The sequence below is a fragment of the Triticum dicoccoides genome, chromosome 3B, assembly GCF_002162155.2.
Source record: "Triticum dicoccoides isolate Atlit2015 ecotype Zavitan chromosome 3B, WEW_v2.0, whole genome shotgun sequence".
Taxonomy (NCBI): Eukaryota; Viridiplantae; Streptophyta; class Magnoliopsida; order Poales; family Poaceae; genus Triticum; species Triticum dicoccoides.
The window spans coordinates 860,503,506-860,517,584 of record NC_041385.1 but is presented as its reverse complement, the minus strand read 5'-3'; the positions used below and the strand labels follow the sequence as shown (position 1 = coordinate 860,517,584).

At 45.4% G+C, this 14,079-nt stretch overlaps 2 long non-coding RNA genes across 2 annotated transcripts; both read right to left on the bottom strand.

Moving 5' to 3' along the window:
* Positions 1-1,604: 1,604 nt before the first annotated feature.
* Positions 1,605-2,104, bottom strand: LOC119282751. Its single transcript, XR_005138855.1, has 2 exons — positions 1,996-2,104; positions 1,605-1,850 (listed from the first exon to the last, which is right to left on the bottom strand). It is a non-coding gene; the product is annotated as an uncharacterized LOC119282751 (long non-coding RNA).
* An 11,359-nt stretch (positions 2,105-13,463) lies between these two features.
* LOC119282750 lies at positions 13,464-13,897 on the bottom strand. Its single transcript, XR_005138854.1, has 3 exons — positions 13,807-13,897; positions 13,653-13,700; positions 13,464-13,545 (listed from the first exon to the last, which is right to left on the bottom strand). It is a non-coding gene; the product is annotated as an uncharacterized LOC119282750 (long non-coding RNA).
* Between the last annotated feature and the right edge of the window lie 182 nt (positions 13,898-14,079).

Below are 14,079 nucleotides of genomic sequence, written 5' to 3'. Positions count from 1 at the left end.
CATGTTGCGGATGTCGTCGATGACCACAAGATCAAGATGGATGCAATGCGCTTGAAGATTAGAAAGATTAGAAAATATGCCATTCATACCGAGGCTTGGTATCATTATGCCGTTGGATTAATTGTTACCTTGGTTGCGGTTATGATCGCATTTGTTTTCACATTGAAATGTTTTACATAGTTTCAACGTATGGTTTAATTAATTTAGATGCTCTGGAGAGCTTTATGTTGTTAGATGAGAACTATGTATGTACTTTGGTTTTAATGTGATGATGAACTTCTATTAATTTGGTCACTTAATTATCTATTCATGACGTTCTGTAATGGTTTTTGACACACTTAATTATATATAATGCACGTAGATGAACCGGCAATGGATGTACGCTGACAGACACACCTCCGAGTACATTAAGGGCGTGCATAATTTTCTCGAAGTGGCTGAGGCAAACAAGCAGAATGGTTTTATGTGTTGTCCATGCCCTAAATGTGGGAATACAAAGTCTTACTCTGACCGGAAAATCCTTCACACTCACCTGCTTTACAATGGTTTCATACCACACTATAATGTTTGGATGAGGCACGGAAAAATAGGGGTTATGATGGAAGACAACGAAGAAGAAGAGGACGATGACAACTATGTGCCCTCTGAATACGGTGATCCTGCAACGGGGGAAGCTGCTGAAGATCAAGAGGAACCAGATGATGTGCCCAATGATGCTGCAATGGGGGAAGCTGCTGAAGATCAAGAGGAACCAGACGATGTGCCCGATGATGATGATCTCCGCCGGGTCATTGTTGATGCAAGGACGCAATGCGAAAGTCAAAAGGAGAAGCTGAAGTTCAATGGCATGTTAGAGGATCACAAAAAGGGTTGTACCCCAATTGCGAAGATGGCAACACAAACCTCGGTACCGTACTGGAATTGCTGCAGTGGAAGGCAGAGAATGTTGTGCCTGACAAAGGATTTGAGAAGCTACTGAAAATATTGAAGAAGAAGCTGCAAAGAATAACGAATTGCCTGATAGTACATACGCAGCAAAGAAGGTCGTATGCCCTCTAGGATTGGAGGTACAGAAGATACATGCATGCCCTAATGACTGCATCCTATACCGCGATGCGTACAATGATCTGAACGCATGCCCGGTATGCGGTGCATTACGGTATAAGATCAGACGAGATGACCCTGGTGATGTTGACGACGAGCCCCCTGGAAGAGGGTTCCTGCGAAGGTGATGTGCTATGCTCCTATAATACCACGGTTTAAACGTCTGTTCAGAAACAGAGAGCATGCCAAGTTGATGCGATGGCACAGTGAGGACCGTAAGAAAGACGAAAAGTTGAGAGCACCCGCTGACTAAGGAATAAAGAGGACGGTTGCACAAGCGATAACGACGAAAATTGGGTCTAGTTTTGTGCCAAGAAAGGGCTATCCTTGGAGCTCCAGAGCTAGGAGTGCAGATATAGTAAGTTTTGTTCATTCGTGTTACAAACGGTTATTTCACAACTTACGAGCACAAATAATGCAAACACAAAATCATCAAACCTAAGATAACAGTAAACAAAATGAAATCAAATCACAAGTGCACCAAAAATGTATGCTCAATATAGATTCTCAAATGCATCTTGCACGAATATTTTATTACTGCATCACATCATTGTACATTGTTCAACATGATGGAGTAGAAAAATTCTAGTCATTGCATACTATGCAATGACAACTCCAAAGGGAAGCGTTGACAGGTACACAATAAGCTTTCTTGGTGTGATCTCCCCAGGAATCTCGGCAGGCATTCTGGCAGCCTAATTCTATGCACATAATGCTGGAGTAAGGAACGTGCACTTCACACATTTCTGTAGACACGAATATACATCATTAAAACAAGTCCAAATTGAGAAAGTTATAAGGAAATCCATGCAGGTCAGCTGATAATACTAATTTACTCTGGGTGGCATTGGAAAGGAATCATACATAGGGAATGGGAGAACAATTTCGTACCAGCATGAGTAGAATTTCCTAGCTGCAAAAGCACAAAAAGGGAAAGAAGAATAGTTTTCCGCTCCATAAGATCAATGCAAGCTTCTTTTTCTTGTTTATGTTTTGGCGTCCAGAAGAATACATGATGTTATCTTTATATATAGATTTGTACCTAGAGAAGATTTACTCCCAATTCACACATATAAGATCAAAAAGATGTGACCGTATCACTGTCTTTACTCACAGTCATTCAAATAGCATCGAAAAGATGTGATCGATCACCGCCTTTACTATGGGTTATCTCAAATAAGATCGGGAGCAATTAATTATTGGATTAATTAAGAGAATCAGACGTATCCAACCTGATAGGAGAGAAAACTGGTGGAAGGAGGAAAGATAATCGGTGGAGGTGTGGGGGGTCGTAGGAGGAGGTTTGACGAAGGGTGGGGCAGTTCGGGACAAAAGACGGGAGATGGAAAATGAGCTTTGCTACATCTACGCAGACTTCTAACGTAATTTTACGTGTGGGACGGCTTGGCAAAATTTAATTGGAAGAAAAAACACGCCTGGTCCATCCCATTAAAATCAGGGGGAGGCTGATTGGTTGAGTGAAGAAAGAACGTAAGTTTACATTTATAACTTACATAGATGTAGCCTTATTGGAGGGGAAATTACGTTTTTTTGTAGTAGAGACAAGTCAGGGACCCGTAATGAACAGTTGGTTAATTTGGCTACAGGACTTGTTCAGGGGAGGGTGTCTAACTAGCTCAAAAATATGGTAGCCGATAGATTCTCTTAAGCAAATGTACATGAAGCTGTAGAACTTCTAAAAAAGATACAACAAACAAGTTTAGTAGCCCACTACATTGACAATTTTGAGCAACCTCTAGCTTTTTGGTAAAATGCAATCATCATTGCTTACAAGAAAACTTCAAAGGGAAAACTCAATTCATCACAAGAGTGTAGAGGGAGAGAAACATCATAAGATCCAACTACAATAGGAAAGCTCGGGATACATCAAGATCGTGCCATAGAGGGAACACGCGAGAGAACACGAGAGAGAGAGATCAAACACATAGCTACTGGTACATACTCTCAGCTTCGAGGGTGAACTACTCCCTCCTCGTCATGGAGAGCGTCGGGATGATGAAGATGGCCACCGGTGATGGATCCCCCCTCCGGTAGGGTGTCGGGAAGGGCTCCCGAGAGGTTTTTGGTGGCTACAGAGGCTTGCGGCGGCGGAACTCCCGATCTATCTTCTCTGTGGATGTTTTTAGGGTACATGGGACTATATAGGCGAAAGAAGTCAGTCGGGGGGTGTTCGAGGGGCCCACGAGACAGGGGGGCGCGCCCTCCTATCTCGTGGAGTCCTCGAGTATCTTCTGACATGAAGTCCACGTCTCCAGGATGATATTCTTTCAAAAAATCACGTTGCCGAAGGTTTCATTCCGTTTGGACTCCATTTGATATTCCTTTTCTTCGAAATACTGAAACAGGCCATAAAACAGCAATATGGGCAGGGCCTCCGGTTAATAGGTTAGTCCCAAAAGTAATATAAAAGTGTATAATAAAGCCCATAATCATTCAAAACAGATAATAATATAGTATGGAACAATAAAAAATTATAGATACGTTGGAGACGTATCACGTGCCGACGGCGATCACATCGACCTTGGAACCATTCCCCACGCGCATCGTCACCTCGTCCTTCGCCGGTCTCCGCTTATTCCGCAGCTCCTGTTTTGAGTTACAAATATGAGCAACCGCACCGTTATCAAATACCCAGGAGCTACTACGAGTACTGGTAAGGTACACATCAATAACATGTATATCACATATACCTTTTGTGTTGCCGGCCTTCTTATCCGCGAAGTACTTGGGGCAGTTCCGCTTCGAGTGACCGTTCCCTTTGCAATAAAAGCACTCAGTCTCAGACTTGGGTCCATTCTTTGGCTTCTTCCCGGCAACTGGCTTACCGGGCGCGTCAACTCCCTTGCCGTCCTTCTTGAAGTTCTTTTTACCCTTGCCTTTCTTGAAACTAGTGGTTTTATTGACCATCAACACTTGATGTTCCTTTTTGATTTCCACCTCCGCTGATTTCAGCATTGAAAATATTTCAGGAATAGTTTTCACCATCTCCTGCATATTGTAGTTCATCACAAAGCTCTTGTAGCTAGGTGGGAGTGACTGAAGGATTCTGTAAATGACCGCCTCGTCTAGGAGGTTAATGTCCAGCTGGGACAAGCGGTTGTGCAACCCAGACATCTTGAGTATGTGCTCACTGACAGAACTATTTTCCTCCATCTTACAACTGTAGAACTTGTCGGAGACTTCATATCTCTCAACCCGGGCATGAGCTTGGAAAACCATTTTCAGATCTTCGAACATCTCATATGCTCCGTGTTGCTCAAAACGCTTTTGGAGCCCCGGTTCTAAGCTGTAAAGCATGCCGCACTGAACGAGGGAGTAATCATCAACACGCGACTGCCAAGCGTTTATAACGTCTTGGTTCGCTGGGACGGGTGCTTCACCTAGCGGTGCTTCTAGAACATATGCTTTCTTGGCAGCTATGAGGATGATCCTCAGGTTCCGGACCCAGTCCGTATAGTTGCTGCCATCATCTTTCAGCTTGGTTTACTCTAGGAACGCGTTGAAGTTGAAGTTGACATGAGCATGGGCCATTTGATCTACAAGACATTTTGCAAAGGTTTCTAGACTAAGTTCATGATAATTAAGTTCATCTAATCAAATTATTTAATGAACTCCCACTCAGATTAGGCATCCCTCTAGTCATCTAAGTGATACATGATCCGAGTTAACCAGGCCGTGTCCGATCATCAAGTGAGATGGACTAGTCATCATCGGTGAACATCTCCATGTTGATAGTATCTTCTATACGACTCATGTTCAACCTTTCGGTCTCTTGTGTTCCGAGGCCATGTCTTGTACATGCTAGGCTCGTCAAGTCAACATAAGTGTTTTTGCATGTGTAAATATGGCTTACACCCGTTGTATGTGAACGTTATGATCTATCACACCCGATCATCAAGTGGTGCTTCGAAACAACGAACTTTCGCAACGACGCACAGTTAGGGGGAACACTTTCTTGAAATTGTTATGAGGGGTCATTTTATTTACTACCGTCGTTCTAAGCAAATAAGATGCGAAAACATGATAAACATCGCATGCAATCAAATAGTGACATGATATGGCCAATATCATATTGCTCCTTTGATATCCATCTTCGAGGCGCCATGATCATCTTCTCCACCGGCATGACACCATGATCTCCATCATCATGATCTCCATCATCGTGTCTTCATGAAGTTGTTCGCCAACTATTACTTCTACTACTATGGCTAACGGTTTAGCTAAGAAGTAAAGTAATTACATCGTCTTATTCAGTGACAGGCGGGTCATACAATAAATAAAGACAACTCCTATGGCTCCTGCCGGTTGTCATACTCATCTACATGCAAGTCGTGATTCCTATTACAAGAACATGATCAATCTCATACATAACATATAATTCATTCATCACATCCTTTTGGCCATATCACATCACAAGGCATATGCTGCAAAAACAAGTTAGACGTCCTCTAATTGTTGTTGCATGTTTTTACGTGGCTGCAATAGGGTTCTAGCAAGAACGTTTCTTACCTACGTCAAGACCACAACGTGATATGCCAATTTCTATTTACCCTTCATATGGACCCTTTTCATCGAATCCAATCCGACTAAAGTGGGAGAGACAGACACCCGCTAGCCACCTTATGCAACTAGTGCATGTCAGTCGGTGGAACCTGTCTCACGTAAGCGTACGTGTAAGGTCGGTCCGGGCCACTTCATTCCACGATGCCGCCGAAACAAGATAAGACTAGTAGTGGCAAGTAAATTGACAAAATCTACACCCACAACAAAATTGTGTTCTACTCGTGCATAGAAACTACGCATAGACCTAGCTCATGATGCCACTGTTGGGGAACATTGCAGAAAATAAAAAAATTCTACGCTTCACCAAGATCAATCTATGGAGTCATCTAGCAACGAGAGAGAGGAGTGCATCTACATACCCTTGTAGATCGCGAGCGGAAGTGTTCAAGAGAACGGGGTTGAGGGAGTCGTACTCGTCGTGATCCAAATCACCGAAGATCCTAGTGCCGAACGGACGGCACCTCCGCGTTCAACACACGTACGGTTGGGGAAGACGTCTCCTCCTTCTTGATCCAGCAAGGGGGAAGAAGGGGTTGATGGAGATCCAATAGCACGACGGCGTGGTGGTGGAAGTAGCGGCGATCTCGGCAGGGCTTCGTGAAGCTCACCGAGCGGGAGAGGTGTTACGGGGGGAGAGGGAGGCGCCATGGACTAGGGTGCGGCTGCCCTCCCTCCCCCCGTCTTTATATAGGGGCCCTGGGGGGGGGGGCTAGAGATCTAATCTCAAGGGGGGGGCAGCCAAGGAGGGGACCTGCCCCCCAAGTCAAGTGGGGCGCCCCCACCCCTAGGGTTTCCAACCCTAGGCGCAGGGGGAGGCCCAAGGTGGGTGCACCAGCCCACCAGGGGCTGGTTCCCTTCCTAATTCAGCCCATGTGGCCCTCCGGGATAGGTGCCCTCACCCGGTGGACCCCCGGGACCCTTCCGGTGGTCCCGGTACAATACCGGTGACCCCCGAAACCTTCCCGGTGGCCGAAACTGGACTTCCTATATACAAATCTTCACCTCCGGACCATTTCGGAACTCCTCGTGACGTCTGGGATCTCATCCGGGACTCCAAACAACTTTTGGGTTACCGCATACTAATACCTCTACAACCCTAGCGTCACCGAACCTTAAGTGTGTAGACTCTACGGGTTCAGGAATCACGCAGACATGACCGAGACAGCTCTCCGGCCAATAACCAACAGCGGGATTTGGATACCCATGTTGGCTCCCACATGTTCCACGATGATCTCATCGAATGAACCACGATGTCGAGGATTCAGGTAATCTCGTATACGATTCCCTTTGTCAATCGGTACGTTACTTGCCCAAGATTCGATCATCGGTATCCCAATGCCTCGTTTAATCTCGTTACCGGTAAGTCACTTTACTCGTACCGTAATGCATGATCCCGTGACCAACCACTTGGTCACATTGAGCTCATTATGATGATGCATTACCGAGTGGGCCCAGAGATACCTCTCCGTCATACGGAGTGACAAATCCCAGTCTTGATCCGTGTCAACCCAACAGACACTTCCGGGGATACCTGTAGTATACCTTTATAGTCACCCAGTTACGTTGTGACGTTTGGTACACCCAAAGCACTCCTACAGTATCCGGGAGTTACATGATCTCATGGTCTAAGGAAATGATACTTGACATTAGAAAAGCTCTAGCAAACCAACTACACGATCTTGTGCTATGCTTACTATTGGGCCTTGTCCATCACATCATTCTCCTAATGATGTGATCCCGTTATCAATGACATCCAATATCCATAGTCAGGAAACCATGACTATCTATTGATCAACGAGCTAGTCAACTAGAGGCTCACTAGGGACATGTTGTGGTCTATGTATTCACACATGTATTACGATTTCCGGATAACACAATTATAGCATGAACAATAGACAATTATCATGAACAAGGAAATATAATAATAACCATTTTATTATTGCCTCTAGGGCATATTTCCAACAGATATAGCCGTCGTCAAAGAAGCAATGCATGATATCGATGCCATCGATGATGATGATGATGACACTCTACAGTATCTCAATACTGGCGCCTATGACGACGGAAGATTGATGGTTTAGCAGTATGAGTACTCAGGGTTTGAGCATGATGAGTCGGTGCCTGAATTGCCAGCGGATGAACGTATTATAGGCTGACTTAGCAAAGAAGCATAGGAAGAGACCGAGGAAATGCAAAGCTGCTTCTATGAGCCAGCCGCCTCAACAACCTCGGATTGAAGACCGTATACCTATCATTGGTGCGGCGAAATGCCATATCCCCGGTGATCCATTCCTTCTTAAGGCAGCGGTAGAGGCCATATACGGCAATCTAAGGAGACTTCATGACGATGTGCTATGGAGAGAGAAAAGCTGATCACCTCCGAAAATCTAGGATACCCGTTGTATGTGGTTAATGTGCGCATCAAAGGTTGTACGTCAACGCATTCCCCATGAAAAAATTCTTCCTTCAGTTTGATTACATCTTTGATATGTTTCACTTGGAAAAGCTGGATTTTACGTTTCTCCACCATTTTGCCCTGTACATGAACTGCATCATCAAGATTGAGCAGATACCTTATATCTGTGTCGCTGACCCATACATCATGCATGAGGGCTTCTTTAGTCTGCCCAAAGCACCGTGAATACGCGAGTAACTACATCACCGATTTCATTGTTGGCAATAAGGACAAGGAGACGATTCTTGTGCCTTATCATCCCATGTAAGTCATCCGCGGATATCCTTCCTTCGATTTCAATCATTCATTTGCATGTGTGGAGGCTAATTTGAGCTGTACCTATTTTGTGCAGTGACAGGAGCGTCGTCCTCATCATCCTTTACACACGATTCTCCTACGCTCTTTACTTGGACTCATCGAAGAAGATGAAGAAAAAGGATTACACCCACATCAAGTCTATTCTCGACAGTGCTATCTTTAGCTACGACCTATGGGGTGGAGAGATCACACTCAAGAAGACAAGAAACCGCGCGCCCGCCTTCGTCCATAAGACCGACTTCTGCTGCATCCAGCAACCGAGTGGTACTCTCATTGATGGATTCTTTGTCCTCCACCACATGCTGGAGTACAGACGGGATCAGCAGAACCTTCGCATGTCACCTAGATTCGGCGATGCCAATATTCTGCAATGTGCAAAGAAACTAGGAGATATCCTCGATCATCGACCCTGAACTAAGTTCTATCACATTGAGCGTGAACTAGCCCAAATCATCATGAAGGAGGTCCTCGAAAAAACAGAGATGTTCTACGAAGAAGGGCAAATGTCGCGGGATGATGTCTGAACACGTGTAGGCGCTCAGTGTCTCGACCTGAAGCCTTTCACTGCGCTCGCGGACTATCTCCTTGACTTGGATGGATGGCACGACATGTTGTAGTGATTGATGATATATGAAAATGTGTCTGTTTAGTCCATACCTTCACTATGACCAAACTTTGAGTTATGCACGATGAAACTTTATTTGTGATGTAATTAAACTGTCCTCCTCAACTAGCGAAGATCACTCTAGTTAGGGCATTTTGGGTACGATGAACTTTGTAATTTATGCATATGATATGTTGCTTCTATTTTTGCCAACTCCATCTCTTTCTGTTGCTCAACTATATTTGGTGCATATTATCGACATATGTGACGATGCAGGTACATAGATCATCGATGGCGAAGAAATGCTACGCCAGGAGTATACGACGAGTGACCGGAGTATCCTATAACGGGCGCCTGCAGCAGCAAATAGGGTTTGCCTACATCAGCGACAAACACATAGGACACTCAAATTGTATAATAAATCTCGGGCGAATGAGATTAATTAGCACAACCGATTTGGTTTTGTGGTTCAAATTTGTGCTGGTGGCCATGCATCCGTGGGATCCATGCGTGCGTAGTATTTCGATTGCTTCCCCTCCTCCCCACCTGTACACATCGACTCTTTCACTCTAGTACAAGGAAAAAACATCACGCCCCCCCCCCCCGCGTTGCGCAGTGCCCGTTCCTCTCCCACATGCCCGGTGGCTGGGCATGCCTCCCTCGATTGTTTGTCTCGCCCCCGACGCTCCGACGCTTGTAGCAACTTTTTCGCCGCCTCCCTGTTGCATCCTAGGTAGCTTCGACGCGCCTACCGCAACAATGTTCATCGCCGATGCTGCCCGCCCCCGGTTGCAGCATCAGTGGAGATAACGATGTCGTTCGCAGCTAACACGGGTGGTAGGATTGAAATTATGCGACAGATCCAACAATCTCCAAAGTCTGGTTCCAACAAAAATAAGACGTGGTAAAAATATTGGGCTGGTTCCAGCAAAACCGAAGATGGTGGTAGCAAAAATTGGGGCCAGTTCTAGAAAAAAAAAGTAGTTCCAACAAAAATTGACATCATCTCTATCGGCAGTCGCAACACCGTGAGCTGTTGAGTCTAGCATCTTCAAGCCGTGGTTGTAGCATATGTCGCAGCCGGTCGCAACATTTGGCACCGCCGGCTACAACACGCCATGGCCGCATTCTTTGCGGGGTGGCAACGCCAGTGGTCGTTGGTCACACCACGATAGATTACTGGTTCCAGCAGGATGGATCACTGGTTTCAGCATCGTGTGTCGCTGGCTTCAGCAACGCCTTTGCCGCTTGCAGCACGGAACGACCATCGGTGGAAGCACCGACACCAACCAGGCTCCAGCATGCGACAGTCGTCCCGCACAGCCCCGCCACACTATAAGAAATATGTCAACTTGTGACCACCACTATTGGTCACTGAAAGGTCATGGTTTTTCATTTGCGACCTTTTTGTGACCAAAAACAGAAGGTCAAAAGCTGGCGGTCATAAACTGACTATAGCGACCTTTCTTATAGAATGGTCGAAGACGTTTATGACCAAAATATGTCCACTGTGGTGTTTTGGTCACTAGCAACCTCCCCAGGCCACGTAGGCATCCAGCATGGCAAGTTGATGTGGCAAAAGATTCAACCCAGTCCGGTTCGGCGTTTTACATGGGCCGAGCCCAACAATTCGGCCTTTTTATATATTTTTCTGTCAATTTTTTATCGGCTTCATGGGCCAACCCAACAATTCAGCCTTGTTAGTTTTTGAGGCCCTCGAGCTTTTTGCAGTCCATTTCTTTTTTCTGTAAGACTTTTCATTTCATTTTTGAAATTGTTCGATGCTTGTTGGTATGTGGCCTGTTTCAGCCCAATTATTTGTCCAGTTTGGCCCAAGCAGACTTTAGCCCAATCACACACATACATCCAACATTATTTCATTCAAATTAGGAAAACTCCCAGCTTTACATAACACAAAAAGAAAATATCTCCCAGGTTTACATAACACAAAAAATCATCTCAGGAATACATTTCCTTACACAGGAATATACAATATGAAAATGATGTCACATCTGCTACTATCATAACAGCACAATGTACTTTTTTTAACGGAACAGTACAATGGATTTCATTGCTCTCTCTTATGCGACATGCTCCAGCTGCCACAACTTGCCATCCTACAATGAGAGAGATATAACATTAGTGGAGCAAACTGTTGTCCAGGCACATTAGTTTTATGAGAAAACTGATCCATGAAGCAAGACCAGAACACATTCTGCACAACTTTTGATAACACAATTTGGATTAAACAACAGATTACGCTGAGCTAACTAAGAAACAAGTACTGCCTATGATGCATGTCTATCTATGTGCATTGCATTTTACTTTGTTCAAAAGTAGAAGCTACATGTCCATTTTTCCAGGTTTGAAGCTACAAATCTAAAAGATAAAGTATAAGTTAACTGAATTGTGTTTTTTTAGATCATAACTGAATAGTGTGTAGTAGAATGAATGCCAGGTAAGACGATCTCAGCGAGGTGCACAGTTGTTTAGAAAGGAAAGCACATTTGACTAAAGTACCAATTTTCAGAGTTTTCATAGCACCATGAACAGGGAGCTGTAAATTACTAAATGTTGCCACACTAGAATGTTATCCAGAAAGAATGATACGAGGCAGGCGGCGTCCATTACCGACGATCTCGCCGAGGTGCATGGAGATGGAGTTGAGCTGGGCCAGAGGTCTTCCAGGCATATGTTGTTCACCTGATCACCACCTCCCTGCATGCCACACACACACTGCAAGTTAGATTACATACAGACAAATTGTGTTTCTAATGCCCAGTCGCCATAGGCCGTTGTTAGTCAGCAACTAACACAACATAATTAACAGCCAACTAAAGCTTAATACAAGATCTTTTCATAGTTGGCATGCATCAATACAGGAATCTACAATGTTGGATAAGGTGATAAAGAAAAATAGAAATAGTGGAGTTGGAAACATATGCAGCATAATGACTATACAGCAGTGGGTATGCAGAAATAGTGGGTATGTAGCTGGTTCATCAGCTCGTCATATACTTGTACAAAACAAATATGGATACAACTATACAGCAGTTGGGGGCACATACTTGTATCAAATCAAACAGTAGCATTTTAACAACAATGATTACCATTTAAAATGAGATGTCATAGGTTCTGGCTCAAGGTTTGTAACATGTCAGGTTGATGCATTAATCTAGCTTAAGCACATTAGAAACCACACTTATAATGCAGATTATACAATACAACCTAACACGATATGTAACAAACTACAACCTAGGAAAATCAAAGCCATAACATTGTCCAATCTATCTATCTTATTTCTACTACCACATCAGGAATAAAGCAGATCAACATATCAATACTATTATCTACAAACACAATTACACATCCTAGCAAAACTGAAGCTAATTTCGATCACGCAGTTGTCTGCAAGGGCAAGAACAAGAGTAAGTTTTGGTCACGTTAATAAGATGATGATATAAAAATAATGATCAATGGATGGTGAAATGTACACAAGACAACATGTTTTATTGCTTCCTTCTGATTGCTCACACAAATAACATCCCGGTCCTATGTTTGCAGTACGAAAGCCACAAAGAATTTGGTGGCAGACAGAATATTTATGCTTCCCTTTTTAATGGATCCCCAGACCAAATACACCCTCGTCAATAATGCAAGTCCGGAGATGCAATGCAACATTGGACCACTAAATGACTATGTAAAGCATGATAATGGCCTAACTAGATCTGAGATTTCACACAAGTGGCAACTATACTAGTACAGAAGTGCACCCATGTCTCATGAAAAGCACGATCCTCGTACTGCAATTGCTTATCAGATATAAACTACAAAATGAAATGGCTAGACATCACAGATCGCAGGCTTAAATTAGGAACTACAAACAGTTCATGTTCCTGACAAATTCAGAAGTGTCTACTACAGCAGTTGGTCCCGAGCAAACACAGGTAAAGTTGCATTCCCTTTATCATGATGAGTAGAGGAAAGTGATATACCCCGTTGGCCTTCTTCGCCTTCTTGAGCTTCCTCAGGAAGTACCTGCGCCCAAATCAAACAAGCAAGCACATAAGCCCCATGAAACTGCCAAAGAAGATCGAAGCCATGGCGCCGCGAGGTCGGTCGGGGAAGGAGACTGACCAGAACTTGGACTTGGCACGGACCTCATTGGTGGCCCAGAGAGCTTCATGCGGTGCAGCCCATGGTGGTGCTGTGGACGCCATTGAGCTTGAGCACCACGAGCTTGTCGAGCAGCGCCTTCATGGCGTCAAGATCTGCAGCACACACACGATCCAGCATTCAGCGTTCACACAAACAGAGACACACACTGAGTGAACATTCGAATCGAATCGAATCGACCACAGGAAGAAGCATCCGAGACAAAATGGTACATTCGGGAGGGGGCGCGAGGGTGTCGTAGGGCACCACCACCTCATCGGTGGGGGTCTGGATCTTGCTCCACTCGATCTGCTCGGCCTCGCCGCTGCAGGACACACCACCCAGCGCAACCGTCAAAAACCACCCACCAGCAAGTAGCAGATCGTCGGAGACAAGCGTAACCATAGAGGCGGGGGAGATTCGCATTATTACCTGAGGTAGCGCGAGACGAGGCTGATGAACCCGGCCTTCTCGTTCTCGCTGCGTCATCACCGACAAAACAGAGCAGAAAAAACAGGTGAGCGGGAGCGGAGTGGGCACCTACTGGCCGCTAGATCTGGCGGAGGGAAGTGGTCGGGCGGGGCACCTGATCTCGCCGAGCTTGGCGACGGCGTCACGGAGGTTGTCGATCTTGGAGTCGGCGGCGGCGGCCACCGCGATCCGGGCGGAGAGGAGGGACGTGCACTCTGCTTCGGGGGAAGAGGAGGAGAGGACGGGAGAGGAGGGACGCGCACTCTCGAGACCAGAGTGCGGGGCGGCGAGCGCGGGGCGGCGAAGCGAGAGGCGAGGTTGGAGACGTAGTGCTGGAGGAAGGAGGAGGCGGCGGCGAGGGGAGTGGGAGGCGGGGAGGGGAGGGGCA